This window comes from Pongo abelii, chromosome 13 (assembly GCF_028885655.2).
Source record: "Pongo abelii isolate AG06213 chromosome 13, NHGRI_mPonAbe1-v2.0_pri, whole genome shotgun sequence".
NCBI classification, from domain to species: domain Eukaryota; kingdom Metazoa; phylum Chordata; class Mammalia; order Primates; family Hominidae; genus Pongo; species Pongo abelii.
This window is the reverse complement of record NC_071998.2, coordinates 19290367-19297105: the sequence shown is the minus strand read 5'-3', so window position 1 is coordinate 19297105 and position 6739 is coordinate 19290367. Positions and strand designations below refer to the sequence as shown.

Genomic DNA, 6739 nt, shown 5'->3' with positions numbered 1-6739 from the left:
TGCAACCTCTGCTTCCCAGGTTCATGCGATTCTCCTGCCTCAGCCTCCTGAGTTTTTTGTGGTGAGAATATTTAAGATCCACTCTCTTAGCATATTTCAAGTATACAATACATTATTATTAACTAGAGTCTCTATGTTCTACATTAGGCTTCCAGAAAGTTACTCATTTTATGTTTAAAAATTTGTACCCTTGAACCAACATCTCTCCATTTTCCTCACCCCCTGACTGCTGGTAACCACTCTTCTACTTTTGGTTTCCATGAGTTCTTTTTCAGATTCCATGTATAAGTGAGACCATGTAGTATTTATCTTTCTGTGTGGCTTATTCATTTCACTTAGCATGTCTTCCACGTTCATCCACATTGTCACAAATAGTAGGATTTCCTACTATTGCTTGAACCCAGAAGGTGGAGGTTGCAGTGAGCCGAGATCGTACCATTGCACTCCAGCCTGGGTGACAAAAGTGAGACTTCATCTCAAAAAAACCCAAAAAAACAAAAAACAAAATTTGAAAAGAAGTGAGGATTTGAGGCTTGGCACAGTGGCTCATGCCTGTAATCCCAGCACTTTGGGAGGCTGAGGTGGGTGGATCATTTGAGGTCAGGAGTTCAAGACTAGCCTGGCCAACATGGTGAAAGTCCATCTCTACTAAAAGTACAAAAATTAGCTGGGCATACATCTGTAGTCCCAGCTACTCAGGGACTGAGGCAGGAGAATAGCTTGAACCCAAGAGGTAGAGGTTGCAGTGAGCTGAGATCACATCACTGCACTTCAGCCTGGGGAACAGAGTGAGACATTATCTCAAAATAAACTAAATGAATAAAAGAATAAAAAGAAATGCAGATTTGGGACAATGGGGACACTTAGCTGATGCACAGCACAGGTGAGCAGTCCTTCTTTTGTGACCATGAAGACACAATTCCCAGGAGCCCACCTTGGGGTCTCCTAGAAAAAGCATGTGGGCTGCTCACCAGCTGCATGTCCATCTTTCCTTTCCTGCACTCTCAGGAAGACGGGAGTTCTGGATTCAGCTGAACTGAGTTCAAGTTCAGACTCTGTGACTCACTGGCTGTGTAATTCTGGGTAAGTTACTTGCTCTTCTTGAGTCCCGTATCCTCCATGGTAAAATGGAGAAGTGGAGTTATTGTAAGGATTTGAAGGCAAGGCAAGAGTTAAAGAAAGACACACACACACACACACACACACACACACACACAGGCACACACAGAGATTGGCCGCTTCAACAGCAACACAGGTTTATTACTAGCAAAACCCTGCGGAAGGAGAAACCAGCTTAGTGTCAGCACCCACTGCCGCTCACAGGCTGGGGTAATCATGGGGCTGGGAGGGAGCACTCTGGACAGTATAGCTTGCTGCCCAGTAGAAGATGATAAGGATGTTCCTGAAGTCAGGCTGTTGGGCCTTTGCCCAGCAGGATGTGATAAGGATGTTTCTGCAGTCAGGTGGTTAGGATGCTTCTCACAGCCCGAGTTCCCATGGAATGTTTTACTCTGACCAGGATCTGCAAAACAGCAAGGGGTTTACCAAATAGTGCAGCTTAGATTAACAGTAACCTCTCCCAGGTAGACAGTTCTTCAACAGTAAACTTCCCTTGAGCACCTACACTGTACCAGACATGGTGCTAGGACCCAGGCCACAGGAGGAACGGGACAGATGAGGCCCCTGCCATCCTGGTGCTCATGTCTGATGAAGGAAGCTAACAGGTCGTAAGACCAGGTCAGATGGTGGTGGTAATGAAAGACATTACCAGAGTGAGATGAGCTAGAAAGAAACTGAGGGAGCTGTTCCAAACACAGTGACAGGGAGAGACCCCTCCAAGAGGTGACCTTTGAGCAGCAACCTGAGAGATGTGGGGTGGGGGGAGGCATGGAAAAGGAGCTGCCCCTGAAGCCATGCCAGGAGTAAAGACCCAGCACGAGGTGGGCAACAGAATGGCCTGAGCTGTGCGTCCTTCATGCTTCCTTCCTCAGTGGTGCCCAAACAGAAACATGGCGCAATTCCACGCAGGGTCCATGGAGGGAGCAGAAAGCAGCTGCAATGAAGAGCCACGGTGGGGATGAAATCTGGCCAAACAGTGAAGCTAGAAGCAGGTGCTGCCTACCACTCCCCACAACACAGGTCGTGAAGCATAACCAGCCCCTGAAGACACATCCTGGGCCAGACCAGCTGGCTGGGCTGCCAGCATCCTAGTAGAGATCCCAGGAGATCAGATAAGCTGGTTGAAGGTGGGGGAGAAAAGGAAAGCTTCAGAAAATTCCATAAGACCCATGACACTTAACATGAACTTCCCCTGAGTGGGATCTGTTTGGCATTGCTGGTTCTAAAGAGTTGGTCCCACCACCCGCACCTGCCCGGTGCCCGACCAGGGGAAAACCTGGGGTAAGGTCCACAGAAACAATCCCTGTGGAACGGGAAAGGGTGTTCTCATCCAAAACCAAGGGAGGAATCCCATAAAACACCACTCATAAGGAGCAGAGGGGCCTGCAGGGAGAAACAGGATTCTGCGGCTCATTGGGGAATCTGCTTTTCAGCAGGAAAGGGGAACATGCAGGATACAGAAGCAAAGTGGACCCTGAGCTGTGGGGTTAGGGGAGCTGGTGCTGACACTGTCAGGGATGAGCCACAATAGGAGGCTTAGAACCCCTTACTTAGAACACACTAACTCAGAGGGCACCTGAGTGTAACCTGAGATGGTCCCTGAAGACTTTTCATCCAAGCAGGATCCCTCCTTTGCCATCTCCAGACCTGCCCCACAGGCTCCCTCCCTGGTCTCCTGGCTCTTGTTCACTCCTTCCAGGAAGCCTTCCACAGTCATCTCTAAAACACAGCTGACTGTCCCTTTATCCAGAACCTTCCATGGTTCCCCAGAGCCCTCCAGATCAAGTTCAAGTTCTTTGATCAGACACTTGATCTGAAGCTGCATTCTACCTCCTGAATTAAGATCCCAGAGATGCCCACCTTGCTCGGCACAAGTGCATCAGTGAAGTCCAAAGTCTTGAATGTGGCCTTGGCCTTGAGGCCATCGACACCCTGGCTAGTGAGGGTGTAGCGCTGCTCCAGGACGATGGTGGCTAAAGTTGTGCACCAGTTCATAGGCCCTGCAGAAGCATCTCCCCTCATGAGTGAGGTAGTACAGGAAGTCCATGCACAGGCAGATCTGCTGATGCCACTATACTATGAGGTCATGGAGCTCCAAGATGGTGGCAACATAGTCACTAGAATTCCTACAGGGTAAGGCTGGGGAGAGGAAGTAGCTGCATAACACATAGGATAACCTGGAAGCACTTCCCAGCCAGAGTCTCAGGACCACATTACATCCAGATACAGGTGCCCTCTGAGCATACTTCTCTCTCTGCCTCCCACTCTGAGCTGCCTCCTGGCCCCACACGGGCAGCCTGGCCCAGGGCTTGGAGCCCAGCAGGTGTTCAGTCCATGGTGTTGACTGCTCCCTGGGCCAGGTGAGCCCTTGGTGACTCTGTGACTTCTCCCGTGGAACCTCTGACTCTGCCTTGGGACCTCCCAATTCCCATGGGAAGCCCCCATGGCTCTGGATTGCCCCACCTTGCCTGGGATCCTCCAGCCCCATAGGCCTTACTTGATGCCTTAGCCCTCCCACAACATGACGTTTCTCAGAATGTGGCTGATGTCCAGGGCCATCTGTGGGTGTTTGCTGGGGGCCTCTTGCTGTTCTCCTTTATGGTCTGTAGGGCAGGGCAAGGCCAAAAGGAGAAACCAGTCCAACCTCAGAATGGACAAAATGCTCACTGCTACAAATGGCAGCCACTTACAGTCAGCAGTGCTTCTGGAAAGAAAGGTTTCATTCTGCAAAACGCTCCTTGTTGGCTTCTTTCTGAAGCCAGGGAAGGGTACAAAGCCCAGCTTACCTGCGGTGCCTACATTAGCATCTGTGCCTAGGATGTGCGATGGGCCCCTGCTCCCACTGCAGGGTTGACGTTCCCTCCAGCTGGAGACCTGGGCTCCTGACACCACCTGGCCTGTTTGTCCTGCTCTGGATGAGGGTGGAAAGGCTGTATCTGGTATTTTCCTAGGTCCTTAATTTCCACCTTCTAGACATCCAGCAGGAGTGACCATGCCTAGCCCCACACCTGAAATGGGACTCCCTTGTAGAGCAGCTGAGACATCTACAGACAGAAGAGTGCTCTGGTGAGACAGGCCACAGGGGTCCCCAGGGAGGGTTGGGGGCCAGAAGATTCTGAAGGTTTCCAGTCTTGGGCTCTGTGGTTCCTCAAAGAGGTTAGGTTTACCTAAAACCAGGCCTCCCCTCCCACGATTCAAAGAGTGGATGAGTGCTCTTCGTCAGGAACTCTGATCTGGACTTATTTTTTCATTTAGGTCACCAAGAGACAACCCCTAACCTCTGAGCTAGGGATGGTCCAAGCTCTGGCATGAGATTTTCTTCTAGCAACGTGATGCTTACAGGGACATGTAGAAAAGCTGGTGATCAGGCCTGCTGTCCTCCGGGTAAGGACAGTGTGCCACCCACCCTCTGAGAGGCCGGTGGTGCCAGGCCACAACAGTGTGTGCCTGTACCCCTGGCTCTGCAGACACCGGTCATGGAGGCCCTCCCCTCTTCACATTACATTCTAGCTGCTCCTATATTTCTTCTAGTCATTAAACAATTTGGGCCATTTTTCTGTGCATCCGATCTGACATTTTTGCTCTCAGATGAAACATGATAAAGGAAGCCAAACCGCCAGCATTCCTGGAGGGGACCTTGGGTGCTGGGTCTTGGGCTCCAGGGTCCTAATGGGACTGAACCAGAAGGAGCCAGCGAAGGACAAACACCGAGGCTGAGGCCCTAGGACCCAATGGCCATTGGCGGCCAGGCCTTATGGCCCCAACACACCCTGTCCTCAGGCCACACACACCATGGGCTTCAGTCAGGTCCCAGCCTCCCAGTAGTGTCCTGGTACTAGCAGGTGCTGACCCCTGAGCCACAACCACAGTTCTGGGTTTTGGGTTTTGGTGAAACGACCTCAGGGACAGAGTTCTAGGGTTGGGTTTGGCAGGAACCATGGTGCCTCCCAGGGATGGTGTCACTCCTACTTGCCATAAAATGTGCACACAGGCTGTCCCACTGTCCAGCCCATCCTGCTGGACAGGATGGAGGAAGTCAGGGAACAGGTAGGGTGGACATCTGGGGTGCAGGGAGAGGCAGGTGCATGCTGGGAGGTCAGACCCTGAGAGGGCTGTGGGGGCATCAGGTGGAGTGGGCTCCAGGTGCACCCTCAATGCACTGGGCGGGTCTCAGGCCAGGCTCCCTGGACCCCGGCTGGGTGACGTTATCACTCCCTGGGGGACTGCTGTCAGGCCCTGGCCACCCACCCTGGGCAGCACCGTCCCATCTCAGGACTGGACTTTCTGAGTCCTGAGACAAAACAGTACTGTCCAGGCCTGACAGACTGGGAGGACCTGTTAAGTCCTCCATCCCTAGACCAGCCTCACACAGCAAGGAGAGTCTCTTAGCTCTACCTTCAGGGCACTGACTGATCCTGCTCACTCTAAGGCAACCAAGGCAGAGCTGAGGACCTGTGCCAGGCTGGGAGCCAGTCTCCTCCCTAAATGGGCCTGAGGGAAGCACCATCCCTGTCCCATTCCACTGCAAGTTTCAGCCCAGGAGACACATAGGGAAGGGAGGACGGAGCCCCTCTGCTTGCTGACACTGGAAAAGCGGGACCCGGGAGAAGAGGGAGCAGAAGGCTGGCAGGGGACACTCCAGGCCAATGGAGAGCTCCGGCTGCACCAAGGGGCTGCCCCTCCTGGGCTGGAGGCTGTGTCCTCTGCAGGATCTGAGAAAGTCCAGTCCTGAGATGGGACAGTGCTGCCCATGGTGGGTGCCCGGTGCCTGACAGCAGTCCCCCAGGGAGTGACCACATCACCCGACCAGGGTCCAGGGAGCCTGGCCTGAGACCCACCCAGTGCATTGAAGGTGCACCTGGAGCCCACTCCACCTGATGCCCCCACAGCCCTCTCAGGGTCTGACCTCCCAGCATGCACCAGCCTCTCCCTGCACCCCTGCTGCTCACCCTGCCTGTTCCCTGGCTTCCTCCATCCTGTGCAGCCCATAGACTGTGACCATCTATCTGGCCACTCCAGCCCTTCCTTTACCTTTGTCCTGTTGGAATCTCTGAGCAAGATCTCCCAGGTCCATCCAAACACCTGCTTTGTCCAGTTTTGACTGGGCCTTTGGGCACTACTGGGCCATCCCGACTGTCCACAGGGCCCTCGATAACGTGCATCGCACCTGACATCTCCCAGCAGTGCTCAGCAGCCCCCGCTGACCAGGTCCCTGCTGGCCATATCCCGCACATCAGGTCCTCCCTGTCCACACCCTCACTGATTAGAACCCCATGACCAGGCCCCACTAACCAGACCCTTGCTGCTAGGCCCACAGTGTCCAGGACCCCACTGACCAGGACCTTACTGACCAGGGCCTCGCTGACCAGGTCCTTACTGACTAGGCCTCATTGATCAGGTTCCACTGATCATGACCCCATTGCCTGGCACCACAGATGAGGCCCCACTGACCAGGCCTCCAGGGAACAGGCTGCCACTGACCAGGCCCCTATTAACCAGGCCTTAGGTGACCAGATGCCCCTGACTGTGACCCTAGCGAGTAGGCCCCACTGAATAGGCACCCACTGCTCAGATCCCCGCTGACCAGGTCACCCACAGACCAGTGCTACAAAAGCCACCA

General features: G+C 53.6%; 1 long non-coding RNA gene across 1 annotated transcript; it reads right to left on the bottom strand.

The window, feature by feature from the left end:
- Positions 1-1239: 1239 nt before the first annotated feature.
- Positions 1240-5839, bottom strand: LOC129047782 (uncharacterized). Its single transcript, XR_008509533.2, has 2 exons — positions 2980-5839; positions 1240-1522 (listed from the first exon to the last, which is right to left on the bottom strand). It is a non-coding gene; the product is annotated as an uncharacterized LOC129047782 (long non-coding RNA).
- Between the last annotated feature and the right edge of the window lie 900 nt (positions 5840-6739).